Genomic DNA, 16,009 nt, shown 5'->3' with positions numbered 1-16,009 from the left:
CAACCTTAAAGCCCTTTTGTATAGGTGCCATGCATAATAAACTGATTCAAATATGTTATTTTTGAAAATATGCAGGTAGATAAATAATATTTCTGTATAAATCTGGTGGCTCATTTGTGACCACTTATTGGTGACTCCAGGATATTTGGTTTGATTACCATGTAGGCAGTTGAATATTGCTCTATTCAAAGGCAATCTGCATTGACCCTACATGGATGACTGGCATGCAAACCTTTGGCTACAAGGAAAAACTGAGAAAGAACAGGGACCAATTAGAACTAAGCCTTTACTAATACTATAAAAATACTAAAACCATATGCTATCAATAATAGTGTAGTATAATCAACCTTAGAAATGAACAACAGCAATATTTTATTATTCATTCATATATGACAGGATCGTATTTTGCCCTTGTTTCCTGAGTAATAATCATGGAACATTAAGATCTGAGATTCCATTTTCCCACTGCATCCTATCATGGCATTGGAGTAGTAGGATAAAAGTAAGTTTGTGCTATGTTTAGACAAATGAGCTAGAGACAGACTATCTAATGGTCTTTCATGAACCAGAACTATCAGAATATATTAATATATTACTCTGTGTCCAGGTAAGTGATGACAGAGTCATTGGTAGATGCCCAAAAGGCACTGATGATTTCAAAAGTAATTCTGCTGGGCTGAGAGGGCAATGGGTTTTAAAGCTCACTAAAGAAGGTTTTGAATTTCTTTTTTAGATGCAGGGCAGTGAGCAGAAGGTTGGAAAAGAGGGTCTAACGAAGCCTTATTAGAGGTTGCCATTGAGATCAATTTTGGACTAAATTTCCAAAAGAACTGAACCTCTTTCTGAATAGGGAAAGGTTACTCCAGTGGGACAAGCTCTGGCTTCCAAAACAGAGGGACTCCTTTAGATCTCAAAACTAGCATGCTCATGGACAGTCACCTGAGGCATTGCAGAAAGGCTTAATGAACCACATAGCAAGGCAAGGACGAGAAGAGGAATCTTTTTAAAGCAGTTAAGAGATTAAGTCAATACAAGCATTCTTCTTTTTGTGTTCCCGCATTTTTAGCACTATCTTACCATTAAAGAAAACCCATAGCTGGCAGTGCAGGAACTGGAGAATAATCACTCATCTCCCGAGAATCTAAGCCTCATTCACCAATGATTTCCCTTCTTGAAACTGACTGCCAGGGCCAAGAGACTGGACAATACTTCTGAGAAAGAATAGGGCATGGCAGGAGATTCAGGGTGAGGAACCAGCCCACACAACCTACAGCTTTTAAGCTAAGTTGCTTACTCTTGCTCTTTTTGGGTAAGTTCTATCACAGCTATATTCTGACTGTGTAAGAGGGTGAAATCCCCAGAGTAGTAGAAGGAGATCCAGTGTCTAGAGAGGGAAAATCCTTTGGGAAATAATGGCATTCTGTAGAAAGAAATTCAGGAGAGAGACTCAGTTTCCACCTTTGGGTACAGGTTGCATGTGTCTGTCCATTCATAGGCATCTAGATGAGAAGTAAGCTTTCTTCATGGAGGTGGAAATACTTACTGGAGAGAACAAGGAATAAAGGTAATATTTTTGAAATATCAACCAGGAAAGTTTATTCCCCTTCATGTTTCCTTATCTTTATGGCCCTTTCTCTTCATCACTAACCCCTCAGAAGTTATTACAAGCATAGAGAACAGAGTGAAAGTGACAACACTAGGGGTCAGAGCAAGACTTCCTGCTCCTGAGAGGAGGCAAGATTTCATAGAGGTGGAAGAGAAAACTGGAAGGGAAAGCCTTTAAAGAGTCTGTGGTGGAGATTTAGATCCACTACAGATTCATGTAGTTATATAAATGCATACAATTCATGCATGTCCCAATTTTAGCATTGATTTTGAATTATTAATGATTCAAATTAAGACCTATTTGCCATGAATCTTCAACTTCCTGATATTTATTAACTGTTTACATAGGGTAAAAATAAGGGAGCAATTTCAAGGGTTGCTAGATAGAAGTCAACAAGATAGAATATAGGGTTTCGATGAAACGAAATTAATAAGAATAGGTATATTTTGAGTATGGGAGAGAAAAAAGATGTGATATATAGAGTCTATCTTCATGGAACTTATAATTTTATTCAGGATATAAAATTGAGTATATGTAACATTATTAAATCATATGTGGCTCCATATATTCTAGTGGCAGCATGATTCAAACAATGTTCTAAACTCTCTAGGAAGCCAAAGCAAGAATGGGTCAGTGTTAATGAGGATGATTATAGTTGCTTCATACTGCATGGTCTTTGAAATCAAATACTTCTTGTTTTACTCTTGGCTACTTACTATTTGTGTGACTGTAGACATGTTAAGTAACCCCTTTGAGCCTATTTTTATCATTTGTAAGATGAAGACTGTAATAGTGCCTACTTCATTGGGTTGTTGTGAGAATTTAATAAAATAATGCATGGTAAACACCAAGCATAGTCATTGGCACATAGTAATGTTCGTTAAATATAGATATGAAGGAGAAGGTAGCATATGAGACAGTTTTTGAAAGACTTTGATGGGTAAAAAGGATGGAGGAAGGCGTCCCATATCAAGAGGATGTATGAGCTATGTCATACAAGTAGGAATGGCTTGTTTAGGGAGCAATGACATGAATCTGGCAGAACTAGAACATTCTCTCAGGAGAATTAGATTTTAAAAGTATGTTGAGACGGTAGTAGTCACAGAAAGGGACAGTAGTAAGGTTCCCTGAGATTTTAAGAAAAAGGTCAGTAAAAGCTTACCATTTGAGAATGAAACGAATTCAAATCAGCTTATATTGATGGGATTATTTATTGACTTGATCCACAGACACCATGTATTGCTAAAGAGTCTTAGAAAATACAGTAGTCTAATCAACAGTTCCCCAGTTTCTCACCGCCTAAACAAGGTGATCAGGGTATATCTTTAGATTGAATTTGTAACTAAAGAAAGCTGCACCCTAATTAACTATATTGTTTCCTTTATGAAAGAATGGAAGTGTTGAATTCTGCATGAGGTCCCTCCAAAACTTTAGAAAAATAGTGAGAACCCATGGAAAGTTTTAGTCAGACTATAACATAATCAAATCACTGTTTTGGAAGCTGAATGGGAGTAGTAGGAAGAATGGACTGGAAGAGTAAAAATTGGAGGCAGGGAGGTAAATTGAAGGCAATGATGCTTGATCCACCAGAGGGCAGACAGCAGAAGCAAGAAGAACTACAATCCTGCAGCCTATGAAACAAAAACCACATTCACAGAAAGATAGACAAGATGAAAAGGCAGAGGGCTATGTACCAGATGAAGGAACAAGATAAAACCCCAGAAAAACAACTAAATGAAGTGGAGATAGGTAACCTTCCAGAAAAAGAATTCAGAATAATGATAGTGAAGATGATCCAGGACCTCGGAAAAAGAATGGAGGCAAAGATTGAGAAGATGCAAGAAATGTTTAAAAAAGATCTAGGAGAATTAAAGAACAAACAAACAGAGATGAACAATACAATAACTGAAATGAAAACTACACTAGAAGGAATCAATAACAGAATAACTGAGGCAGAAGAACGGATGAGTGACCTGGAAGACAGAATGGTGGAATTCACTGCAGTGGAACAAAATAAAGAAAAAAGAATGTAAAGAAATGAAGACAGCTTAAGAGACCTCTGGGACAACATTAAATGCAACAACATTCGCATTATAGGGGTCCCAGAGGAGAAGAGAGAGAGAAAGGACCCGAGAAAATATTTGCAGAGATTATAGTCGAAAACTTCCCTAACATGGGAAAGGAAATAGCCACCCAAGTCCAGAAAGTCCAGCGAGTCCCACACAGGATAAACCCAAGGAGAAACACACTGAGACACATAGTAATCAAATTGGCAAAAATTAAAGACAAAGAAAAATTATTGAAAGCAGCAAGGGAAAAATGACAAATAACATACAAGAGAACTCCCATAAGGTTAGCAGCTGATTTCTCAGCAGAAACTCTACAAGCCAGAAGGGAGTGGCATGACATACTTAAAGTGATGAAAGGGAAGAACTTACAACCAAGATTACTCTACCTGGCAAGGATCTCATTCAGATTCGATGGAGAAATCAAAGCTTTTTTTTTTTTTTTTTTTCACACACACTGTATTTTATTTTTACAAGAGATAAATAGACTGACACCAAGCATTGTACATGGATGACCACAACAAAAGCAACAATGATTGCAATTACCAAACATGAAACACACTCATACTATGTCATAATATTGACATTCAGTCCAGTAATCCTCCACTGCAACAGCTCCTTTACTTTGCAGTGAAAATTGATTTGTATATTCTTTGCCTCTGAGTTCTTGTGGGATTTTTTCTTTTTTTAAATTCAACCAGAAAGTCACAAAAATTATACTCATCCTCATCAGTTCACTCAGTCCCATGTAATTAATTTTTTTTTTTTATCTTCATCTTTTGTTAGCACTTTTATGAGCTCATCAGTTTTTCATTAGAGTTCTGAAAATGCTTATTCATTCAGTTCAGCAGTACAGTCAGGTACCAGAAACCTGTACTTGTCAGAGTCTTTTCCATGAATTTCCTGAAGATGAAACCCTTTTATAGGAACATATTTACAAAAGCATCAGAGTACACCCAGAACTGTCTGTAAATGACAAAAGACTTAAAAATGACCACGGTTAAAGATTTGATGAAAGTTCATAATAATGCAGTTGACAAGAAAATTCGTTATTTCTGAGATATACATTTTAAAGTAATAACTAGGATTATGACTTATAACATTATACCAGAACATATAAGATTTTAAGAAATTTCATGTAATGTCTGAAACATTTATATTAACATATTTCCATACAAATAACCCAATGAAAGTTTAGTATTTGTCATTTTGTTTGTTTGTTTATACTGCAAGTTCTTATTAGTCATCAATTTTATACACATCAGTGTATACATGTCAATCCCAATCGCCCAATTCAGCACACCACTATCCCCACCCCACCGCAGTTTTCCCCCCTTGGTGTCCATATGTCTGTTCTCTACATCTGTGTCTCAACTTCTGCCCTGCAAACCGGCTCATCTGTACCATTTTTCTAGGTTCCACATACGTGCGTTAATATACAATATTTGTTTTTCTCTTTCTGACTTACTTCACTCTGTATGACAGTCTCTAGATTCATCCACGTCTCAACAAATGACTCAATTTCGTTCCTTTTTATGGCTGAGTAATATTCCATTGTATATATGTACCACAACTTCTTTATCCATTCGTCTGTTGATGGGCATTTAGGTTGCTTCCATGACCTGGCTATTGTAAATAGTGCTGCAATGAACATTCGGGTGCATGTGTCTTTTTGAATTACGGTTTTCTCTGGGTATATGCCCAGTAGTGGGATTGCTGGGTCATATGGTAATTCTATTTTTAGTTTTTTAAGGAACCTCCATATTGTTCTCCATAGTGGCTGTATCAATTTACATTCCCACCAACAGTGCAAGAGGGTTCCCTTTTCTCCACACCCTCTCCAGCATTTGTTGTTTGTAGATTTTCTGATGATGCCCATTCTAACTGGTGTGAGGTGATACCTCATTGTAGTTTTGATTTGCATTTCTCTAATAATTAGTGATGTTGAGCATCTTTTCATGTGCTTCTTGGCCGTCTGTATGTCTTCTTTGGAGAAATGTCTATTTAGGTCTTCTGCCCATTTTTGGATTGGGGTGTTTGTTTCTTTAATATTGAGCTGAATGAGCTGTTTATATATTTTGGAGATTAATCCTTTGTCTGTTGATTCGTTTGCAAATATTTTCTCCCATTCTGAGGGTTGTCTTTTCGTCTTGTTTATGGTTTCCTTTGCTATGCAAAAGCTTTGAAGTTTCATTAGGTCCCATTTGTTTATTTTTGTTTTTATTTCCATTACTCTAGGAGGTGGATCAAAAAAGATCTTGCTGTGATTTATGTCAAAGAGTGTTCTTCCTATGTTTTCCTCTAAGAGTTTTATAGTGTCCAGTCTTACATTTAGGTCTGTAATCCATTTTGAGTTTATTTTTGTGTATGGTGTTAGGGAGTATTCTAATTTCATACTTTTACATGTAGCTGTCCAGTTTTCCCAGCACCACTTATTGAAGAGACTGTCTTTTCTCCATCGTATATCTTTGCCTCCTTTGTCATAGATTAGTTGACCATAGGTGCGTGGGTTTATCTCTGGGCTTTCTATCTTGTTCCATTGATCTATGTTTCTGTTTTTGTGCCAGTACCATATTGTCTTGATTACTGTAGCTTTGTAGTATAGTCTGAAGTCAGGGAGTCTGATTCCTCCAGCTCCGTTTTTTTCCCTCAAGACTGCTTTGGCTATTCGGGGTCTTTTGTGTCTCCATACAAATTTTAAGATGATTTTTTCTAGCTCCGTAAAAAATGCCATTGGTAATTTGATAGGGATTACATTGAATCTGTAGATTGCTTTGGGTAGTATAGTCATTTTCACAATATTGATTCTTCCAATCCAAGAACATGGTATATCTCTCCATCTGTTGGTATCATCTTTAATTTCTTTCATCAGTGTCTTATAGTTTTCTGCATACAGGTCTTTTGTCTCCCTAGGTAGGTTTATTCCTAGGTATTTTATTCTTTTTGTTGCAATGGTAAATGGGAGTGTTTCCATAATTTCTCTTTCAGATTTTTCATCATTAGTGTATAGGAATGCAAGAGATTTCTGTGCATTAATTTTGTATCCTGCAACTTTACCATATTCATTAATTAGCTCTAGCAGTTTTCTGGTGGCAGTTTTAGGATTCTCTATGTATAGTATCATGTCATCTGCAAACAGTGACAGTTTTACTTCTTCTTTTCCAATTTGTATTCCTTTTATTTCTTTTTCTTCTCTGATTGCCGTGGCTAGGACTTCCAGAACTATGTTGAATAATAGTGGTGAGAGTGGACATCCTTGTCTCGTTCCTGATCTTAGAGGAAATGCTTTCAGTTTTTCACCGTTGAGAATGATGTTTGCTGTGGGTTTGTCATATATGGCCTTTATTATGTTGAGGTAGGTTCCCTCTATGCCTACTTTCTGGAGAGTTTTTATCATAAATGGGTGTTGAATTTTGTCAAAAGCTTTTTCTGCATCTATTGAGATGATCATATGGTTTTTATTCTTCAATTTGTTAATATGGTGTATCACATTGATTGATTTGCGTATATTGAAGAATCCTTGCATCCCTGGGATAAATCCCACTTGATCGTGGTGTATGATCCTTTTAATGTGTTGTTGGATTCTGTTTGCTAGTATTTTGTTGAGGATTTTTGCATCTATATTCATCAGTGATATTGGTCTGTAATTTTCTTTTTTTGTAGTGTCTTTGTCTGGTTTTGGTATCAGGGTGATGGTGGCCTCATAGAATGAGTTTGGGAGTGTTCCTTCCTCTGCAATTTTTTGGAAGAGTTTGAGAAGGATAGGTGTTAGCTCTTCTCTAAATGTTTGATAGAATTCACCTGTGAAGCCATCTGGTCTTGGACTTTTGTTTGTTGGAAGATTTTTAATCACAGTTTCAATTTCATTACTTGTGATTGGTCTGTTCATATTTTCTGCTTCTTCCTGGTTCAGTCTTGGAAGGTTATACCTTTCTAAGAATTTGTCCATTTCTTCCAGGTTGTCCATTTTATTGGCATAAAGTTGCTTGTAGTAGTCTGTTACGATGCTTTGTATTTCTGCGGTGTCTGTTGTAACTTCTCCTTTTTCATTTCTGATTTTATTGATTTGAGTCCTCTCCCTCTTTTTCTTGATGAGTCTGGCTAATGGCTTATCAATTTTGTTTATCTTCTCAAAGAACCAGCTTTTAGTTTTATTGATCTTTGCTATTGTTTTCTTTGTTTCTATTTCATTTATTTCTGCTCTGATCTTTATGATTTCTTTCCTTCTGCTAACTTTGGGTTTTGTTTGTTCTTCTTTCTCTAGTTTCTTTAGGTGTAAGGTTAGATTGTTTACTTGAGATTTTTCTTGTTTCTTTAGGTAGGCTTGTATAGCTATAAACTTCCCTCTTAGAACTGCTTTTGCAGCATCCCATAGGTTTTGGGTTGTCGTGTTTTCATTGTCATTTGTCTCTAGGTATTTTTTGATTTCCTCTTTGATTTCTTCAGTAATCTCTTGGTTATTTAGTAACGTATTGTTTAGCCTCCATGTGTTTGTGTTTTTTACGCTTTTTCCCCTGTAATTCATTTCTAATCTCATAGCGTTGTGGTCAGAAAAGATGCTTGATATGATTTCAATTTTCTTAAATTTACTGAGGCTTGATTTGTGACCCAAGATGTGATCTATCCTGGAGAATGTTCCGTGCGCACTTGAGAAGAACGTGTAATCTGCTGTTTTTGGATGGAATGTCCTATAAATATCAATTAAATCTATCTGGTCTATTGTGTCATTTAAAGCTTCTGTTTCCTTATTTATTTTCATTTTGGATGATCTGTCCATTGGTGTAAGTGAGGTGTTAAAGTCCCCCACTATTATTGTGTTACTATCAATTTCCTCTTTTATAGCTGTTAGCAATTGCCTTATGTAATGAGGTGCTCCTATGTTGGGTGCATATATATTTATAATTGTTATATCTTCTTCTTGGATTGATCCCTTGATCATTATGTAGTGTCCTTCCTTGTCTCTTGTAACATTCTTTATTTTAAAGTCTATTTTATCTGATATGAGTATAGCTACTCCAGCTTTCTTTTGATTTCCATTTGCATGGAATATCTTTTTCCATCCCCTCACTTTCAGTCTGTATGTGTCCCTAGGTCTAAAGTGGGTCTCTTGTAGACAGCATATATATGGGTCTTGTTTTTGTATCCATTCAGCAAGCCTGTGTCTTTTGGCTGGAGCATTTAATCCAGTCACGTTTAAGGTAATTATCGATATGTATGTTCCTATGACCATTTTCTTAATTGTTTTGGGTTTGTTTTTGTAGGTCCTTTTCTTCTCTTGTGTTTCCCACTTAGAGAAGTTCCTTTAACATTTGTTGTAGAGCTGGTTTGGTGGTGCTGAATCCTCTTAGCTTTTGCTTGTCTGTAAAGCTTTTGATTTCTCCATCAAATCTAAATGAGATCCTTGCCGGGTAGAGTAATCTTGGTTGTAGGTTCTTCCCTTTCATCACTTGAAGTATATCATGCCACTCCCTTCTGGCTTGTAGAGTTTCTGCTGAGAAATCAGCTGTTAACCTTATGAGAGTTCCCTTGTATGTTATTTGTCGTTTTTCCCTTGCTGCTTTCAATAATTTTTCTTTGTCTTTAATTTTTGCCACTTTGATTACTATGTGTCTTGGCGTGCTTCTCCTTGGGTTTATCCTGTATGGGACTCTCTGCGCTTCCTGGACTTGGGTGGCTATTTCCTTTCCCATGTTAGGGAAGTTTTCGACTATAATCTCTTCAAATATTTTCTCTGGTCCTTTCTCTCTCTCTTCTCCTTCTGGGACCCCTATAATGCGAATGTTGTTGTGTTTAATGTTGTCCCAGAGGTCTCTTAGGCTGTCTTCATTTCTTTTCATTCTTTTTTCTTTAGTCTGTTCCGCAGCAGTGAATTCCACCATTCTTTCTTCCAGGTCACTTATCCGTTCTTCTGCCTCAGTTATTCTACTATTGATTCCTTCTAGTGTAGTTTTCATTTCAGTTATTGTATTGGTCATCTCTGTTTGTTTGTTCTTTAATTCTTCTAGGTCTTTGTTAATCATTTCTTGCATCTTCTCAATCTTTGCCTCCATTCTTATTCCAAGGTCCTGGATCATCTTCACTATCATTATTCTGAATTCTTTTTCTGGAAGGTTGCCTATCTCCACTTCATTTAGTTGTTTTTCTGGGGTTTTTTCTTGTTCCTTCATCTGGTATATAGCCCTCTGCCTTTTCATCTTGTCTATCTTTCTGTAAATGTGGTTTCTGTTCCACAGGCTGCAGGACTGTAGTTTTTCTTGCTTCTGCTGTCTGCCCTCTGGTGGTTGAGGCTATCTAAGAGGCTTGATGGGAGGCTCTGGAGGTGGGTAGAGCTGACTGTTGCTGTGGCGGTCAGAGCTCTGTAAAACTTTAATCCACTTGACTGTTGCTGGGTGGGGCTGGGTTCCCTCCCTGTTGGTTGTTTTGCCTGAGGCAACCCAACACTGGAGCCTACCCGGGCTCTTTGGTGGGGCTAATGGCAGACTCTGGGAGGGCTCACGCCAAGGAGTACTTCCCAGAACCTCCGCTGCCAGTGTCCTTGTCCCCACGGTGAAACAGAGCCAGCCCCCGCCTCTGCAGGAGACCCCCCAACACCAGCAGTTATGTCTGGTTCAGTCTCCCCCAGGGTCACTGCTCCTTCCCCTGGGTCCCGATGCACACACTATTTTGTGTACGCCCTCCAAGAGTGGGTTCTCTGTTTCCCCCAGTCCTGTCGAAGTCCTGCAATCAATTCCCACTAGGCTTCAAAGTCTGATTCTCTATGAATTCCTCCTCCCGTTGCCGGACCCCCAGGTTGGGAAGCCTGACGTGGGGCTCAGAACGTTCACTCCAGTGGGTGGACTTCTGTGGTATAAGTGCTCGCCAGTCTGTGAGTCACCCACCCAGCAGTTATGGGATTTGATTTTACTCTGATTGCGCCCCTCCTACCGTCTCACTGTGGCTTCTCCTCTGTCCTTGGACGTGGGGTATCCTCCTTGGTGAAGTCCAGTGTCTTCCTGTCGAGCAGCCAGTTGTGATTCTGGTGCTCTCGCAAGAGGGAGTGAGAGCACGTCCTTCTACTCCGCCATCTTGGTTAATCCTCCAGGGTTTTTTCTCTGCCCGGGGAGAAATTCCAGCAGCAGGTATGGGTGACACATCCTCTTCTTTAGCAGGTGGCAGCCCGGCAACTCCTGTGGCGGCAACAGCTCTCGGGCGGCGACGGCGACGGCGGCAGCGGCAGCGGCTGCGGGGACGGCCATCAAAGCTTTACAGACAAACAAAACTAAGAGAATTCAGCACCACCAAACCAGTTCTATAACAAATGCTAAAAGAACTTCCCTAGGCAGGAAACACAAGAGAAGAAAAGGACCTACAAAAACAAACCCAAAACAATTAAGAAAATAGTAATAGGAACATACATATCGATAATTACCTTAAACATGAATGGATTAAATGCTTCAACCAAAAGACACAGGCTCGCTGAATGGATACAAAACAAGACCCATCTATATGCTGTCTACAAGAGACCCACTTCAGACCTAGAGACACATACAGACTGAAAGTGAGAGAATGGAAAAAGATATTCCATGCAAATGGAAATCAGAAGAAAGCTGGAGTAGCAATACTCAGATCAGATAAAATAGAGTTTAAAATAAAGAATGTTACAAGAGACAAGGAAGGACACTACGTAATGATCAAGGGATCAATCCAAGAAGAAGTTATAACAATTATAAATATATATGCTTCCAACATAGGAGCAGCTCAATACATAAGGCAACTGCTAACAGGTATAAAAGAGGAAAAGAGGATTGGGATTGACATGTATACACTGATGTGTATAAAATGGATGACTAAGAAGAAAATAAATAAATAAATAAACATTTTAAAAAATTAAAATAAAAAATTAAAAAAAAAGAAGGCAATGAATCTTACAATTCATGTTAAATGGCTCAATTTGCAAATAAACTTTGACATATAATTTGTTCGGAAAAGTACCGTAAAATATAACAGTAGTTTAATGACCCATTTAGAACCATAGTGATTGTATAGATCTAGGTCTAAGTAATTTGTAAAACTTAATTTTTTTCTGCCTAAGGACCACCAATTTTTTTTTTGATTATTTTTTTGTGAAATAAAATGAGTATGTTCATTTGAAAAATAATGTTAAAACCAATACCCAGGTACCTGCCATTCAGTTTAAGACCCAGATTGTTACCAGAACATTAGAATCCCCTTAAGTGCCCTCTGCCCCAATTGTATCCATCTCCTGGAGGTAACCATTACCCTGATTAATACAGGTTCTCTTGATTATAATTATTGTTTATCACTTCTGTATGTCTGCGTAAACAATATGTTACTTTTCCTATTTCAGTACTTTATATAAAGGGAATCATACTCTTCTGTGATTTGCTTCATTAGCTCATTATAATTTGTAGATTCACCAACATTAACGTGTATAGCTGTAGTTCATTTCTTTTCACTGCTTTATACTATTCCATTATATGACTGTACCATAATTTAGTGAACCAGTCTAACATGGTATAGATATTTGGCTATTTCAAGTATTTTTCCTATTATTGATAGTAATGCTGTACCAGCCTCAGTTTACATGCCCTGCTACTGATCTGCTAGTCCCTCCCACCCAACCTTTTCCTATGTTCATGCATCTCTAGTAACTACTCATACTATTTCTATGGTCATCAAGCCCAGGAGCTGTTTTTATCACAGACTAAAAGGAGCACACGTGCATGGCACTAACCGGCAAAAGAGACTATTGTGTTGTGTGCCATCTGGATTAGACCATGAGGGCTCTGGCTTCTACACTGATTCCTTGGAAGAAACAGTTGACACAAAATGGCAGTGGGGGAAGCCAATTTCCTGCAAAGCAGTGTTTGTCCAGGATGAGTTGAGAGAGAGGAAGGAGGTATCAGATACATCGATCTCTCTTTGTCTTCCCTCCCCCCAACAGACTCTTGTAAGATAAAGTAGTTTCATAAGCCTCTTTGAAGACATTCAAAGACAGAGCCATTTATTACGTTTGGCCAGCTTTTGAATATATTTACCCTCCCATCTCTCCTACCTCACTTCACTTTTTAAAAAACTTTTTATGGCTTATTTTAGATATTTTACTTTTTTTCTCCCTCCTGCTTCCCTCACTGCATTCTCCAGTGAAGTCTGAGCACGTAAACTTTTACCTCAACCCCTGTTTTTTAGGGAACACGGTTTTACACAGCTGCAATGGGCCTCTTAACACTTTTTTTTCTTTTCCAGTACATGCTCAAATAGTTTCTTCAGAATATGTACCTAGGAGTAGAATCGCTAAGTTGTAGCTATAGTTGTAGCTGTAGAATTGCTGAGTTGTAGTAAATGCTCAGATTGACTAAGCAATGCCAAGCTGTTTTCCTAAGTGGTTTATACCTGTGTATACTTTCACTAGCACTGCATGAGACTTCCTGTTGCTTTACAATCTCTCCAAAACTTGGTGTTGTCTATATTTTTAGTATTTCTAGTTTGGTGGGTATATAATGACATCTCACTTGACTTTCCTAAGCTTTTCCTTGAATATAAGTGAAGCTGAGGACTATTTCATATGTTCACAGGACATTTGTATTTCATCCTCTGTAAAATGCCTGTCCATGTCTTTTGCAAATTTTCTATTGGTACGGCTGTCTTTTCTTTCTGACTGGTCAGTTCTTTATATATTTGTGCAGTAATCCTTTCTTGGTTATATGTCTTTCAAATATCTTCTCCTGGCTTTTTTTTTTTTACCCCATATTGATTACCATTTATCCCTGTACCTTTTAATGCATGGTCTGTTTCTTCCACACTGATCTGCAATGTTTGCTCTGTCATAAATCAAGTTTCCACATATACGTGGGTCTGTTCTGGATTGTCCATTTTGTTCCATTGTTCTATATGTCCACCCTTGCTCTAATACCACATTATCTCTATTAATATAGCTTTATAGTAAGTCTTGAAAATTGGTAGGGCAAGTTGCCTTGCCTTACTCTTGTGCACTATCTTGTCTATTTCTGATCCTTTGCTTTGCCAAGTTACACACACACACACACACACACACACATACAAATAACCTGTTAGGATTTTTTCTAGAATTGCATTGGATATTTAGATCAATTTCTACTATGCTCATGAAAGTGATCAGTTTCTGAGTTTTCTTTTTTGTACTGTACTTGTCTTTTTTGGTATCTCATAAAATGCATGGGAGAATGTTTCCTATTTTTCTATTCTCTGCAATAGTTTATGTAAGATTTGAATTGTCTGTTCCTTTAATGTATGATAGAACTCTCTTGTCAAGTTACCTGGGCCCGGATTGTTCTTTGATCAAATGTTTTTAAAATACTGCTTCAATTTCTTTAATCATTATAAGACTATTTAGATCTTCTGTTTCTCTGTGAGTTATTTTTGTTGGTGCTTATATGCTTCTTATTCATTTCATCTGTGTCTTCAAACTTCTTGGCATAACATTGTTTGTACTTCCCTTTTATCTGTTTCATTTCTGTTATACCTGATTCATGCCCACTTTTTCATTCCTAATATAGCACTTTTGTTCTTTTTCTTCTTGATTAATTTTGCCAAAGTCTTGTTGTCTTCTTTTAGTCTTTCCTAAGAACCACATTTTAACATTATTTATCATCTCTATTTTATGCCTTATATTTCATTAATTCCTGATTTTAGCTTTATTTCCTTCATTTTGTTTTCTTTTGATTTATTCTGATGCTCTTTTTCTAACATCTTAAGTCGTATGCTTAGCTCATTAATTTTGAGGCTTTCTTCTCTTTAAACAGTTTTTGGATTAAGAGCTACATACAGAAGACTGTAAAAGCATATATATCCAGTTTAATGAATAATTATTAAGTAACCACTCTTCAGATCAAGAAATGGAGAACTACCAACTCCATTAGTCCTCTGTGCAGTCATCTTGTGTCCCTGATCATGTAACCTCTGCCCTCTACATGTAACCACTACCATGATGAGATATAATTTGTGTTTATTTAAAATTTTATTACTTAAATATGCATCCCTAAATGATATAGTTTAACCTTCTCTGTTTTTGAACTTTACATTTAATGGAACAAAACATAATGTATCCTTTATAAACTTTATTTTTTTCACCTGATATTATATCTATTAGATTCATTCTTTCACTTTCATTGCTGTAATCTATTTTGTGAATATACCACAATTTATATATCCAGTGTGCTGTTATTAAACATTTGACTTATTTCCAGTTTTTGCTATCACAAATAATCCTACTGTGAATATTCTCATACATTTCTCTTGGGGCAAGAGTTTCTCTATATACTAGACGCAGAATTGTTCACCCATAAGGTATGTGTAAGTTAGCCTTCAACAGAATATGGTAAACAGTTTATCTAAGTGTTTGTACCAGTTTACACTCTCACCAGGTACCAATTTGCAATCCTGCAAGCAGTGTACAGTATATAAGAGTTCTCGGAGCTCCATACTTGGTCTTCTCTAACTTTTTACATGTCTCCAGTCTGGAAAGTGTATACAGGTATTTAGTTTTGCTTTATAATGAGTATTCCCTGATTGCTACTAAGATTGGGCTCTTATTTTTTTTTCTTCTAATCTGATCATTTAAGCTGTATGTTTTATCATAGTACTGCTTTATTTGCATCCCACTTAGTTTAATAAAATGCATTTATTGTTTTAGTTCTAAATATATTGTAATGTCCATTATAATTTCTTCTTTAACCTAGGAATTACTTCAGAAATTGTTGTTAAACTTCCATATATAGGACATCAATGTCTTACATCTCCTAATTTTGTCTTTATTTTCTCCAGCAACTCCAGTGATTAGCTCTCTTTTCAGGGATTTTTTTTCCCCATTGCAAAGTAACAAAATTTGTAATTACTTAATAAAAGTTAACAGTGTAGAGGGGGGAAAAACTACATTGAAGCAGATGGTGGACAGGGCCACTGAGTACAGTCTCTACGGATACTTGATTCAAATTCATGCCTCAACAAAATTACAAATTACAATCTTTTATTAAATTTAAAATAAGGGATATATCAAAGTGAGTATTAAAATCTATGAATTATACTGGCATTTACTCAACAAATTTCAATGATCTTTCATATGTATCACTTAGTTTGACTCAACCATAGTCCTGTAAAATAGGTGATATTATGCCTGTATTATAGATGGCACAGTTCAGAGTTGTTGAGGGCCTGGATTAAGGCTGTGAGAGTGCAGATTTCTGGATAGATATAAGGAAAATTGCAGAGGTAATATAGATGGGTCTTAGAAGCCATTTTGAAATACAATTAATATTAATTTAGATAAGTATCACAAGAAAAGGAGCAGATTTTAGATGGG

This window comes from Eubalaena glacialis, chromosome X, assembly GCF_028564815.1.
Source record: "Eubalaena glacialis isolate mEubGla1 chromosome X, mEubGla1.1.hap2.+ XY, whole genome shotgun sequence".
Taxonomy (NCBI): Eukaryota; Metazoa; Chordata; class Mammalia; order Artiodactyla; family Balaenidae; genus Eubalaena; species Eubalaena glacialis.
This window is presented reverse-complemented; position numbering follows the sequence as displayed.